We start from the raw sequence: 14954 nt of genomic DNA, 5'->3' as shown, positions 1-14954 counted from the left end.
CTTCTAGGCAGCACATGCTAATTTGCCCCTCATATAGCAGGTGGGAAAAACTGAGGGTACGGGAAGTACTGTAGTTTGCCAATGGCTCAACAGAGTTAAAGCTGGGATTTCAACCCAGGCACTCTGTTTCCCGGGTCACATGCTCCACCACTGTTTTGCTGTCTCTGCCCGATCTGACGTCAGGGACCTGTTGCTCCAGTGCAGTTTCCTGTTCCCAGGCCCAACCCTCAGCACAATGCCGATATCTTGATCTGATAATAAGTTTATGAAAAGCTTCAGGCAAGGGATGACTTTAGTCATTAGAGAGTAATGATGATCCAGAACTCCTTTCCCTTCTGCAGTGGTATGTGGAAGAGGGCCAGTGGACAGCCATTTCTCAAGCCTCCAGAACATGCTAAGGGTTATGGCTAGGCCATTTCATGAAATCCTCCCAACTCCAAGTAGGGGATCATTAGACTCCTAGATAGGTGTGCAAATTGAGACTCAGAAAGAAGTGACCAGCTCAAAGTCATACAAATTAGTGAAAATGCTCCCAGAATCCTAGCCCAGAGGGTCCGATTTTAGAACCCACACTCCCTCCCCAGGTTGTCTCTTTGATAAAGACTCAAAATATAATGACAGCAGTCAGCTCAGGCATCGGGAATGTTGAGCTGGTGGAGGTAGGGAGGATGTTGGCAAGATGGGTCTAGGGGTGACCCAGCTCTGGTGACACATCCTGGATAGGATGTCAGGCAGTCCCAAGTTTGGGATCCAAGAGAAGGTGGGGGACTTTATGTGGCCTGGGCAGATGCTTGACTAGTGGAGCTAAGAAGAAGGCAATATGGAAAGCTGAAGCTATGTTCATGTGCAGCTGGAGAACTAGGTAGGGAAACTGAAGCAGAATCCTAGCCCAGGACTGGGCCAACATGGCAACACCTCGGGACCAGAGATTTTTGGGTCTTCAGAATCATCTGCCAATACTATTCCATGCCTACAACAGTTTTCCTCACAGGAGAGAAGGGGCAGAGGAGGGACAATGACAGCAGCTACCTCCTCTCTGCAGATCACCCTCCTGCTTGTCCAGATAAAAACAGATGCAGGGTGAACCATGAGAGACTATGGACTCTGAAAAACGATCTGAGAATTTTGAAGGGGTGGGGGGTGGGAGGTTGGGGGCACCAGGTGGTGGGTATTGTAGAGGGCACGGATTGCATAGAGCACTGGGTCTGGTGCAAAAATAATGAATATTGTTATGCTGAAAAAATAAAAATTAAAAAAAAAAGAAACGGATGCAGGAGACAAAACTGGCTCTAGAACTTCCCACCCCACTTACCCATACCTCCTGCTGGGCTTGGCCCAGGGGCTGGCCTGGGCTGGGCGGACTTAGAAAAGGGGCCTCAAAGGAAAGAGCTAGAAGGCTGAGGAAGCCAGTCCAGATGAAGAAAACCTCCCCATCATGGACTTGTTCTTCACCCCAGAATATTATCACATGAATCAAGAATTTCCTGTCCACATCTCCAAGCCGCTTGCCTCTGAACTCCTAAGCCAGTGACATGCCTTTCCCCTTTCCTTTGTAGCTCCCAAGGACCAGGAAAGGGATTGTGCCAGCAGGGGACAAATGATGAAGGGTGGTTTCAGCTCTCTACCCCCTCCCCTCAAGGGCTGCTGTGCCCTGTGCCACTTCCCTAGCAATGAGAAGATCTAGAGTGCATCCAGACATGAAGTCTTCCTGAGCGAAGGAATCACGGATTCCACCTCAGGATCAGGAACCACCTCAGGATCATGGATTCACTCCTCTGAGTGCAGAATGAAGGATCAAGATGTGCGGTTGCAAGTACTTTGTCAGAGCAGGTCAGACTGACCTTGGAAAGGGGCCAAACCAAGCTGCAAGCAAGACCACCCACACCAGGAGCACCATATCCCACCCTTGGCCCCCATCTGGCCAAGGTGAGTGAGTGAACATGGTTGAAGTCTGAGGCAGGAAGGACAGGAACCATGCAGACCGAGTACCTATCTACAGTGTGCCAAGAGTTTTGTTCATCTCATTGAACCCTCCCTACCACTCTAAGTACTCCAATTCCCAACTTTCCCCATTGCACAGGTGAAAAGATGTTCATTCAGCTTCTTTGCATTGGAATCAACAATCTACTGAAGTGAGGTTTTCCTGAAAAGGTGGGGAATTAAGTTTAAGGATCAAAGGATGTGACCTGAAATCCATGGACATGAATAATGGTAAGTAGTGCTCACTTAGTGCTCACCCCATAGAGACATTGTTCTATGACCTTTGATCTAATCATTATGGCAGCCCCATAAAGTAGGTCCTACTACCATTCCCACTTTACAGATGAGAACCGGGGCACAGAGAAGTTCAATACCTCAGTTAGGGTCACATGGCTAGTAAGTGATAAAGCCAGAATCTCAACCAACGTAGTTTGAAACAAGAGACTATGCCCTAAACCATCACACCAATGGTTACCTACTGGACGTTACCTCTGGAATGAGGGCTTTATTCCTCTCTCCTGCCATAGACCAGCTCTCTCTAGCGGAAAATGGCCATAGCGACCCCCTGAGTTCCTATCTCCTCCATTTAAGAGGTCAACAAGGCTAAAACTGGAGTTCCAAATTCCTGGAGAAGAGGCTCAGGTTGGCCTATTTTGGGGTCAGATTCATCGTCCTGGATCAGTTGAGATAGGGTCGAGAGAGGGGTCCGGGGTCACCTAATACTAGAAGCCTGATCACACTACACATGTGAAGATGTGAGGGACAATTACTAGAAAATAGAAAGATTGCGCTGAGAAGTGACCCCCAGAGATTTCCACTATAGGAAACTGGGGCTTGAGAAGACTGGGGAATTTGCCCAAGTTTACCAACAGTAAATGATAAAGCCCAGATTCTAATCCAGATTGGTATGTCTCCAATCTAAGTCCTTTCCTCCATAGCATACAGGCTCCTCACCAAAGTAAAAAGCCTTGGTGAGATATGTAAGGTAGGTTCACAGTGGAATTTTCATTCAACCACCTGATACGTAATAGGTGCTGTTCTAGGCAGCAGGATTCTGTGGTGAAAAAAAAAAAAAAAAACAGACAAAAATCCCTGCTCTCACCAGTCTGACACTCTGGGGATACCATTGAATGGGAACAGAGTCCCATCCCACAGAAAAGCATTTTTGCCTGGGGCACCAGATGGTGTGGAACGTGAGGAGAACTTGGAATTCAGTATCTGCCATAGACACTGGCTCCTGGCTCCTCATAGTGGCACACACCATTCCCTCGGTGGATTGCAAAAATGGCACCAATTCTTCCCCTTTCCCTCTATTCACGCCCTTTGCCATGGAAGCTTGCCGTGCTGCCTCACTCCGAGGCTCGCCTTAGTCATGTGACTTGCTTTGGCCAATAGAGTGTCGGCAAATGTGATACAAGCTGGGCCTTAGAAACTGCTTGTATGATAAGGTTTGCCCCTTTTGTGCCTCTGCCATTATCCATGAAAACATGCCTACAGAGCCAGAGGTCCTTGTCTTCGCAACCAAGATCAGACTAGATCAGCCAGCCGCCAACAAACCTCCACACACGTGGACAAGTCCAACCGAGAGCATCAGAGCTGCCCAGCTGACAACCAGATGTATGAGCTTATTGCTACAAGCTTCTGAAGCACGTGATTGTCTACTATGGGCTGTCCTTGCGATGATGGATACCTGGTATACTGCCCTCCCTCCAATGCATTAATTTCCTTTGCGGTGTTGATGGAAAATAACTCCAAATGACCCATTTCACTAAAGGAACCATATACTTCTTCTTGCCCTGGAGGACAGGGCCAAAATGGAAACTAATGTCATCAAACACCTTCTCCCGAGAATTTTGAGTTTTGAGACAGTGTGGCCAAGCTAGGAGATCTTGTTGGAGGTCATTCATGGTGCTGGTAGAAGCAGCACTTGGGGTAAATGTATCTCCAACCTAATCCTGGGCCCTTGACCTCTCCTTGGCTTCCTGTATGTCCCCTGACTTGCTTCTCCAGCTATGCACAAATTCTCTGAGCCCTGCCCACATCCTTCCAATAAATTCCCTTTTAAATTCCCTGAAATAAAGTCCCTGAAAATTGGCAGAGGTGGTGTCTGTTGCTTGCAACAAAGAACCTTAATTACTACTCCACCACCTAGACTCAGATTCAGGTCACAGCCCTGCTACTTAGCAGCTGATCATTGTCCAGCGATGTGATGTATAGATGACCTCTCAAGAGTTCCTTTGACCTTTGTGCCACCCAATAACCATAGGGAAATGAGGGCAACCGTGTCAGGAGCTCTGAGCGTCAACTCCCATCCTTCCCTGAAAGGGAGCAATTACCTCCTTCCCCTGCATCCAGGCAGCTGGAATCGGGCCAAGTAACCAATCAAAGCTCAATCTGTGGGATGCTTCCACTCAGGTCTTTGCGGGGGGGTTTTTTGTTTTGTTTTATTTTGTTTTGTTTGTTTTTTAAATTTTATTTATTTATTTGACAGAGAGAGAGAGACAGCAAGAGAGGGAATACAAGCAGGGGGAGTGGGAGAGGGAGAAGCATACTTCCCACCCAGCAGGGAGCCTGATACAGGACTCAATCCCAGGACCCTCGAATCATGACCCGAGCCAAAGGCAGACACTCAACTGACTGAGCCACCCAGGCATCCTTCACTCAGGTCTTTGAATATTGAGGGGCACTGTCAGAGACAGAAGGATAGCTGGAGTAATCACAGTGAGGACAGTGGCATTGCCAGGGCCCATGGCATTGATCTCACAAGCTAGTTCTTAGAGTGTGAACTTGGCTCCATTAGTTGCCCACCCTCCTGTTTTCTGAGGCTGATTATCCTGCTTTCCTTTCAATTCTGGACCCCATCTGATATTCTTCCAGTAAGTTCCATTCTAGAGTCAGTTTGGGTTACTTGCATCCAAAAAGTCTAACTAATGTAGTAAGGATAATGTCCGAGGAGAGGAAAGCTTACTGGGTTAAAACTGGTTGACTTGACCTAGAACCTAACAGACTAGATTTTGAGCACTTTGAGGGGAGAGATTGGGCTTGGTTCATCTCTACGTCACCATCTTCCAGAGGAGGGTCTGACAGTGCACAGGAACTTTGGGCATATTTTGTAAAGTAGGAAGAAAGAAAAGAAAGGAAAGAGGGATAGAGATGGGAGGGAGGAAGATACGAAAGAGAGATGTAAATGGGAGAAAGGGAAAAGGGGAACTTTCTCCCACCCCTGAAAGTTCAGGCAAACTGTCATTCCTTTCAGATCCCTTTCCAAAGAATTCAGGAATCAGATAACGTTTCTAGAGCTGCACACCCAGAAGTGATACAATTCCAACACTTCCCCCATCTCAGAGGACAGTAGAGTGAAAAGAGGAAAAGGCAGTTTTAGGAGGCAGATTTGCAGTCTACTCCCATGATGCTTGTATGACCTGTATGACCTTGGAACGAGCCTCGGTGTCCAGATCCGAAAATGAGCACATGCATCAATGTTTGTAAGAGACATTAAATTCCTATGGAAAAAAAGTGCTAGGGATTTAATGGTGAACAGACACAGATAAGGCCCTTGCTCCGCTAGAGCTTACAAATTAGTGGTGGTTGTTGTGTTGGGGAGAACAAATATTAATCAAATGTGTACAGAAGTAGATGGGAAATCAGAATTGTGTTAGCCATACTTAGGTGAAATATACCATCTATAATGTTTGTAATGGAATGCAGTGAGAGTTTATATTCGTAGAATATGCTCCAGTGCAGGGACACTTGGGTGGCCCAGTCGGTTAAGCATCTGCCTTCGGCTCAGGTTGGGATCCCAGGGTCCTGGGATCGAGTTCTGCATCAGAATCCTTGCTCAGCAGGGAGCTCCTTCTTAAACACACAGAAAAAAGAATATGATCTAGTCCAGGAGGCTGAAAATGGGTCTATAGGGATATGAGGGTTGAGTCACAGGTAATCCACCAGACTGCACAGAATATCCGTGATTAACCAGTGAAAGAGAACAGGGCAAGTTTGAGTAAAAGAAAAAATAAAAAACCAGAAAAGTTGATGAAAGTCACAAGAGTAGAGAAATAGGGAGCAGACCCTCTCCTTCTGCCTCTGTCCCACATAAGTTGAGATTTCTGTCCCTTGATAATCAAGAAAGACCGCATCATATATAGATGATGGAATATTCCATAGCCATAAAAAAAGGAGATCATGCCATTTGAGACAACATGGGTACACCTAGAGGATATCATGCTAAGTGAAATAAGTCAGACAGAGAAAGACAAATACCATATGATTCTCCTCATCACGGAATTTGATTCCACAATGAGCAAACTCCAAAAACCACAACCTAATGAATAAATAAGCAAAAAGCATATCAGACCTCTAACAGAGAGAACAAACTGATGGTTGCCAGAGGGGCGAGGGGGTGGGCAACACGGGTGAAGGGGAGTGGCAGATACAGGCTTCCAGGAACGGAAGGAATAAACCACAGGAATAAAAGGCACAGCATAAGGAACACATCAGTGTTACTGTAGAAGCAACGTAACAGGACAGAAGAGAGCCACGCTTGTGGTGAGCACAACATGTTGTGTAAATTTGTCAAATCAGTAAGTTGTACCCCTGAAATTAATATAATAGTGTGTATTGACTATCCCCAAATAAAAATTTAAAAAAAATTTTTTTAAGAGACTCTGCAAACACCAGGAAGAATGTGAGGTCATGGAACTTAGGGCATGAGAGAGTTTTGAGAAGGGAAAGGTCAACAGAGTCCAATGCTTCTGAGACGTCAAGTAAGAAGACTGAAACTACGTAAAAGTATAAATCATACGAACCCATAGCAGGTGCTCGATAAGAGGCAGACCCTCTCCAATTATGTCTTCCATGCTCCATCCAAGTAATATCTGGATGGGTTAGATTCAGTTGCATATAAAGAAAACCCCAAATAACAGAGACTTAAACAAGAGAGAATTTTTTTTCTTTCTCCCATAAAAATGGTCCAGAGGTAGGCAATAGACAGTGGGAAATAGTACAGCCCCAATATGGCCCCAGACTCCTTATATCATTCTTTCTACCATCTCAGCAAATAGTTTCTATTTTTTCTTAAGAATTTATTTACTTATTTGACAGAGAGTGAGAGCACAAGTAGGGGGAAACAGCAGGCAGATGGAGAGGGGGAAGCAGGCTCCTCGCTGAGCAGGGAGCCTGACACAGGGCTCTATCCCAGGACCCTGGGATCACAACCTGAGTCGAAGGCAGATGCTTAACGGACTGAGCCACACAGGCGTCCCGATAGTTTCTACTTTCAATATCCCTTCAAGGTCAAAGATGGCTGCTATGGCACCAAATTCCAGGCCAGAAGGGAAAAGGAGGAAAAGGCTGAAGGGGATCACTTAGCTGAGTCAACTCTCTTGAAGCAGCATTTCCAGATATAGCAACTGTTTTATTAACATCCCATTGGCCAGAACTTAGTCATGAGGCTACCCCTAGCTGTAAGGAAATGCCATCTTTAGGCCAGATACACTGTTACACCAAATAAAATTGGGGTTCTTCTATTCTGGAAGAGGGAGAGAATAGGTATTAGGCAACCAACAATGTCGCTGCGGTTAGTCGCTCACATCTGATGACACATGTCATGGTCCCTGACAGAGGACACATGGTTTTCTCTCCATGACCTCCCCTGAGACTTCTAACACATGTGTGCAGTCATTGTCATGATCTCCATTTTTACAGGTGGAGAAACTGAGGCTCAGTGATAGGCATACAGTTACCTAACACCAAAGCGCCAGTGACGACAGCACTGGGAGACAAGTCTAGCTCTAACTCCAAGGCCCACGTTCTTCCCCATTCCACATCTTGCCTTGCTGACTGAATTTTGGCTGCTGCTGTAGCTGAGGTTCATTTGTTGTGAAACAACCATAATGTGAGGAGCCACTATCAGGTCATAAGGTCAAATATGAACAATGAAACAATGAACTGTGGAGAGCAATAGCTACCTCCTTCCTTTCTAGTCTTCCCCTTCCTCTCCCCGGGGTACATAATAAGTGCCTGTGGAGTTATTTCTGGACAGTTGCTTTCTCTGGACAACACCAGCCCAGCGCAGCATTGTGGCCAGCTGAGGAGAAGGCGGGGAGGGGTATCAGCAGTTATCTGGGCTATGCAGGCTCCCTGTCATCCAAGAGCAACCAACGCCCCATCCCAAGTGTCAAAGTATCCTCTTGCAAGGAAGGGGAAGAGAAAGGAACTTGTATTTATTAGACTCATTTTACAGAGAAAGAAACTGAGGCTGGGGAGTTGAAGTGACTTGCCCAGGATCACAGAGCCAGTGACAGAGCCGAGGTTCAAAAGATTTGTAGCACTCATTCATTTCTGTGGTATAAGTACTCCCAACAGGGCTGATTTCAAGCTACCAACATGACAGCCAGCCATAGTGGACCACTGAACAGTAGACATAAGGCTCTATTGCATTCTTTTTTTTTTTTTTAGATTTTTTATTTATTTGACAGACAGAGATCACAAGGAGGCAGAGAGGCAGGCAGAGAGAGAGGAAAGGAAGCAGGCTCCCCGCAGAGCAGAGAGCCAGATGTGGGGCTCGATCCCAGGACCCTGGGATCATGACCTGAGCCGAAGGCAGAGGCTTTAACCCACTGTGTCACCCAGGCGCCCCAGGCTCTATTGCATTCTTAACATATCTGCTGCTTGCTGAGATGTGAAGACAAAGACTTCATTTTTAAAATTTTTTTGACTTGTTCTCACAGCCCATGACAGAGTGCTACCTACGGGCAAGGAATCACCAAATGTTGGTGAAATGAAGGAAAGACACCCATTCTCTTTTCACTGGGCTGGGCTACCTCAGACAGGCACATATACCAAAGACACCACATGGGTACAGAGTGTGACTGACTAAGCTCTCTCACACCCAGCCGCTCCAGTAAAGTTGGCTGAATCAATGGCAGACAACACCACCTTGAACGTGATGGGCTCACCATGAAAAAGGACACCTTGGGAGTCAGTATTTGCCCCTTCTCACCCCACTTCTTCCTACGCTGTCCTCCCTTTTTATTTTTTTTATAAAGATTTTTATTTATTTATTTGACAGATAGAGATCACAAGTAGGCAGAGAGGCAGGCAGAGAGAGAGAGAGGAGGAAACAGGTTCTCTGCGAAGCAGAGAGCCTGATGTGGGGCTCGATCCCAGGACCCTGAGATCATGACCTGAGCTGAAAGCAGAGGCTTAACCCACTGAGCCACCCAGGCGCCCTTGTCCTCCCTTTAAAAAAAAAAAAAAAAGGCTGTGTGGGGAGGCGGGCAACATAAAAGTTACCATTTCGTCAGTTTTTAAGTATTCACTTAAAGTGGCATTAAGTACATTCATATTGTTCTAAACCATACAAACCACCCAACTCTAGAACTTTTTCATCTCCCCAACTGAAACACCATACCTGCTACACAATAACTTCCCATTCCTCCCTTCCTCAGCCATGGCGCTCATCACTCCACTTCCTGTCTCTGAATTTGACTACTCTAGCCCCCTCCTCTAAGTGGAATCATACAAATGTCTGTCCTTTGTGTCTGGCTTCTCTCCTTCATCATAATGTCTTCAAGGTTCATTCAGGTTGTAGCGCGTGTCAGAATTTCCTTCCCTTCTAAGGCTGAGTCATAATTTGCTTGCATGTATATACCACCTTTTGTGTATCCATTCATCCCTCATTGATCCCTGGGTTGCTCCCACCTTTGGCTGCTGTGAATATTATTGCTATGAACCTTAGGGCTAGAGTCCCTGCATTCAATTCTTTTGGGGTAGAGTTGGGTAGAGCTGGAATTACTGGGTCATGTGGTAATTCCGTGTTTAAGTTTTTGAGGAACTGAGTACCGTTTTCCATGGTAGCTGCGCCATTTTCCCTTCCCCCCAGCATGGCACCTGAGTTTCATTCTTTGCCAGCTCTTGTTATTTCCTGTTTTCAACTCACCTTGGCTTTGATTTGCATTTCCCTAATGATGAGTGACGTTGAGCATGTTTTCATGTGCTTCTTGGCCATTGGTATGTGTTCTTTGGAAAAATGTTCAGTCCTTTGCCCATATTTTTAATTGAGTTTTAGTCTTTTATTGTTGAGTTGTAGGAGCTCTTTCTATATTCTGCATATAAATCCCCTATCAGATACATGGTTTGCAGACAATGTCTGTCCTTCAGTGGGCTGCCTTTTAACTCTGTTAATACTGTGCTTTGATGACCTACCCTTTCTTTTTTTTTTTTTTTTTTTTTTTTAGATTTTATTTATGTGACAGAGATGACAAGTAGGCAGAGGCAGGCAGAGAGAGAGAGGGGAAAGCAGGCACCCTGAGATCAAAACCTGAGCTGAAGGCAAAGGCTTAACCCACTAAGCCACCCAGGTGCCCCACTCACACTTTCTTTTAAGGAAATGAATCATCATTTCCTTCTGAATGCCAAAATCCCCTGACTCATGACAATTCTTAAAATGCTCTCTAAAAGTCCGTTAGAATAACCTGGGAAGTTAAATAAGAAAGCCAAACAAGTTACATTCTGTTTTCTCTTTTATGGTTTCACATTCCTGAGGAAAATTCAGGGTTACACAATATGAACTTTATGAGCAGGGGTGGGGAAACAAGGTTATGACCTGGAATGAACAGAAAGCCTGTGTGAAGAATGACACAATTTACCCAGACAGGACATGACATTCGCAGGTACTTATTGCATGCTGGGCACTATTCTAAGAAATTTTAAATCCTCAAAACCATCCTATTATGTCAATAATAAAATTATACCCATTTTACAGATGAGGAAACAGAGGCCCAGATAGGTGAATATCACAGACCAGGGCAAGTCACAGAAATTGAACCCTGGCAACATGGCCCCAGAGGCCACTTTAATGATCACTATGTGATACTGGGCAGGCTTTGGAAGCAGAATGGTATGAATTCGAATTCAGATGGCTAATGAATACATGATTAGAGACCCATTAATAATCTGAGAGAAATTCAAACCCAAAACGATATTTTACTTAAAACCTACAAGCAATTTATAAGTGGAATGATGCTGAGTGTGTGTGGGGACTTGGAGACATAGAAACTCTCCTGTAACTCTGGGTGTCAGTGTAGACCCGTGTAGCCATTCTAGAAGTGATTTGGCAGGTCTAAGCCCAATTAGGTAGGTGTGAAGCCTCTGCCCTAGCAATGTCACACCTGGGTTTTCATCCCAGAGTTCTCATTGGCCCATGGGGGAGCATCTGGAAGGATCTCCTTACAGCATTATTTATAGTAAAGGAAGAGGGAGACAACCCAACCGTCCATCGCCAGGGGGACAGGTAAGTAAAATGTAGACACACACGATGGAGGGCCCAGCAGATGTTTGCGACAGTGAACCCAATGTGCTCACTTCACCATAGTGAAATTGTAGAAATGAGGCTGAGTGGGACAACTTGGAGACACAGAAGGAGGTCCATAGCCCAACTTATCTAAATCGTGCCTTTCATGTAAATTTCAAATGAATACACACAGAGGATAACACTACATTTTCCAAGGATGCAAACAAAGTTAAAGATACTTTTTGAGCGCTCTTGAGCTGTCATAGGGAATCAGACTGAAGAAAGGTGGTGACAGAAAGTAACAGACATTCAGACAGAAAAATGCACAAGAGAGGCATCCGGCAAAGAGGAATAGGTCGTGCCATTCGTGACAACACGGGTGGACCTAGAGAGTGTTAAACAAAGTGAAACAGACTGAGAAAGACAAATACCAAATGATTCCACTCATAGATGGAATCTTAACAGAATGAATAGACAAACGGCAGATCAGACCTATGAATACAGAGAACAGATGGACGGACACCGTCCACGCCATGAGAGGAGCCTACGAAGGTCAGTGCGCTCGAATGAAAAGTGCATGGTCTTTGCAGTCAGACAGACCCAGCTGCTTACTGCGTGGCCTTGAGAATCACTTCTTTCTTGAAGCTTCTGCTTTAAGTAAAGTGGTCAAGGGCAGGCTTCACTGAGAGGGGGACATGTGAGCGTCTTGAAGGAAGTAAGAGAGAGAGCCAGACACATAGATACCAGGGGAGAGAAGTAATTCAGGCAGAGGGAAGAGTCTGTTTTATCCCTGGGTGATGACGTGAAGTTCTCCTCACAGTGGCTGGCACACAGTAAATGGTCACCCCTGTCCCTCTTCTTACAGAAATGGCAGGATCCAGGTCACCGCTGAATTCACCTTCTAGTTTGAACGACAATGACACTCTGGTTTCAGAAGCTCTTTGAAACACTGCATTCATATACATCATCTACTGGCAGGAATGCCCTTAATGGATCCCAGGGGTCTCGGCCCTGAAAACAGTCCTTGTTTCAGGGTTTCAGCCTTAACGGGGAGCACAAGAGCCTTAGAAACAGGAAGGCGGGGCCCTCGCCAGCTGCTGTGGCCCCGAAGAACCTCTAACCCAGCACACACCAAAGCCAGGACAGTGCTTACAGGGACTTGGGTGAGGGTACAGTCACATAGAGGGGAGGAAAGAAGGCAAGGTACCCACAGCTACTAAGGCAGCTCTGGGTTTGAAGATTATTCCACCACTCGCTAGCTCTTACAAATCACTGGACCCCTCAAGCCTCAACTTCCCCATCTGCAAAATGGGCATGAAAATATCAGTTCTGTACAGAAGCTATAAGGACTCACTGAGGTAAGACTTAGGAAAGCGGCAAGCAAATATCTGGGCTAGACAAAAAGGAAGTCTCTTTCCTTTTGTACCGAGTATCTAGGAGGCAGCCACTGTCTTATTCCGTCAGTCTTTATTTTATTCATTTCTAGGGCGATAAAATCAGCTACCGTTCAGTGGGGAGTGTGAGGTTTCATTAAGACAACAGATAAAAACTGTGCTTAGCATAGTTACTGGGGCAAAATAGGTACTCTATATGTTTTTTGGGGGATACCTGGATGAATAGATGGATGGATGGATGGATGGATGGATGGATGACTAGGTGGGTGATGGGGTAGGTGGAAGGATGACTTGCTGGCAGGTTGTCAAGGGAAGCAAAATTTGCATTTCAGCTACACTACACCTGCAAAAAAAAAAAAAAAAAAACCAAAAAACAAAAAACCAACAGGTGTTTTACAAGAGGGTTCTGTTCTATTTGTTTGTAGCTTTAAGTCTCAAGGACAAATATAACATAGATGAGTCAAAACAAGCATAAATACGCCCAGTTCTCATCAACTGTGCCCTACACTTACCACTCTTGTGTCTGTGACTCTTCTGAATGAGGTGAGAGACCACATCTTGCTTCAATCCACACCCTCCAACTGAGATCACTGGTGTGAGACTGAGGTCAGGGCAGGAAGAGGCCTTCTTGACACGAAAGCTGGCTTGGAAATCCTGATTGGTGGTATTTCATCAAAAGAATTACAACTCAGGGGCGCCTGGGTGGCTCAGTCAGTTAAGTGTCTGCCTTCAGCTCAGGTCATGATCTCAGGGTTCTGGGATCGAGGCCCACATCGGGTTCCTTGCTCAGCAGGGAGCCTGCTTCTCCCTCTGCCCCTTCCCCACCCCGCTCATGCTCTCTTGCATGCTCTCTCCCTCTCAAATAAACAAATAAAATCTTAAAAAAAAATTGCAACCCAGCTTTTTCCATAATCCTGTCACCAAGAAGGAAACAAACAGGCGAGCAGCCAGCTCTGTGTTCACCGCAGCTTCGTGCTGTGTAATTTCTGCACTCACTTAACCCTCCTGAGTCCCACGTTTCCCTTTGTGAGATGAAGGGACTGGATCCTCCTAGCTCCACAATGTTCCGATCTTCTGAAACTCCCTGACATTTCTTTTAAAATATGGCCATGGAACTTTGACAAAATGTGTGTTAAATTCCTTCACCATCTGTCTTTCAAGAGTCTCCTTAAACCCTCTCTTCTTTTTTTTTCTTCTTCATAAACAAGCAAGCATTTAACAGTGGTCAAAGCAAAAGTATCCTTCCAAGGTGGAAGAGCACGCAGGCCCAGAGGTGGCAACTGCCTCCTTTAACCCTTTCAAAGCAAGGGCACGTATGTGTCAATATGTCTGTTGATGCTACATCTGGGGGAAGCAGTACGCTTTGGAGACAGATAGATCTCAGCTCTAGACCTTGCGTGAGAAATTGTGGATACATAGATGGTTAAGATTCAGGTACTGCCCCCAGATCTTTAAGACAGACATTGAAGTGGATAAACCTTGATAACCATAGTAATTAAGACATAAAAATGGCGGTCCCTGGGGCACCTGGGTGGCTCAGTCAGTTAAGCATCCAACTTTTGGTTTTCGCTCAGGTCATGATCTCAGGGTCTTGGAATCAAGCCCCAAGTGGGACTCCACACTCAGCCTGGAGTCTGCTAGAGATGCTCTCCTTCGCCTCTGCCCATCCCCCAGCTCATGTGCCCCCATGCACATGAGCACACATGCTCGCTCTCTCTCTCAAAATAAATAAATAATATCTTTTTTAAAAATAGCTGCATTTTATTTTTATGTTCATTTTCTATGTGTGGCAGGTGCCACTGGTTTTGATTTTTAATTTAGTTATGAAGCCTCATTTTAAATAAAGTTTTTTTTCCAACTTTTTATTTAAATTCTATTTAGTTAACATACAGTGTACTATTGGTTTCTGGAGTAGAATTCCATGATTCATCACTTACATACAACACTCAGTGCTCATCATTACATGTTCCCGTCTTAATATCCAATCACCAATCTAGCCCTCCCCCAACCACCTCCCCACATCAACCCTGTTTGTTTTCTGTCGTTAAGAGTCATTTATGGTTTGTTTCCCTCTTTTTCTTTTCTCCTCCCATATGTTCACCTATTTTGTTTCTTAAATTACTCATATGAGTAAAATTATATGGTATTTGTCTTTCTCAGACTTATTTCACTTAACATAATAACCTCTAGCTCCATCTGCCTCATTGCAAATGACAAGATTTCATCCTTTTGATGGCTGAGTAATATTCCATTGTATATATACACACCACGTCTTCATTATCCATTCA

The sequence above is a fragment of the Lutra lutra genome, chromosome 4, assembly GCF_902655055.1.
Source record: "Lutra lutra chromosome 4, mLutLut1.2, whole genome shotgun sequence".
NCBI classification, from domain to species: Eukaryota; Metazoa; Chordata; class Mammalia; order Carnivora; family Mustelidae; genus Lutra; species Lutra lutra.
This window is presented reverse-complemented; position numbering follows the sequence as displayed.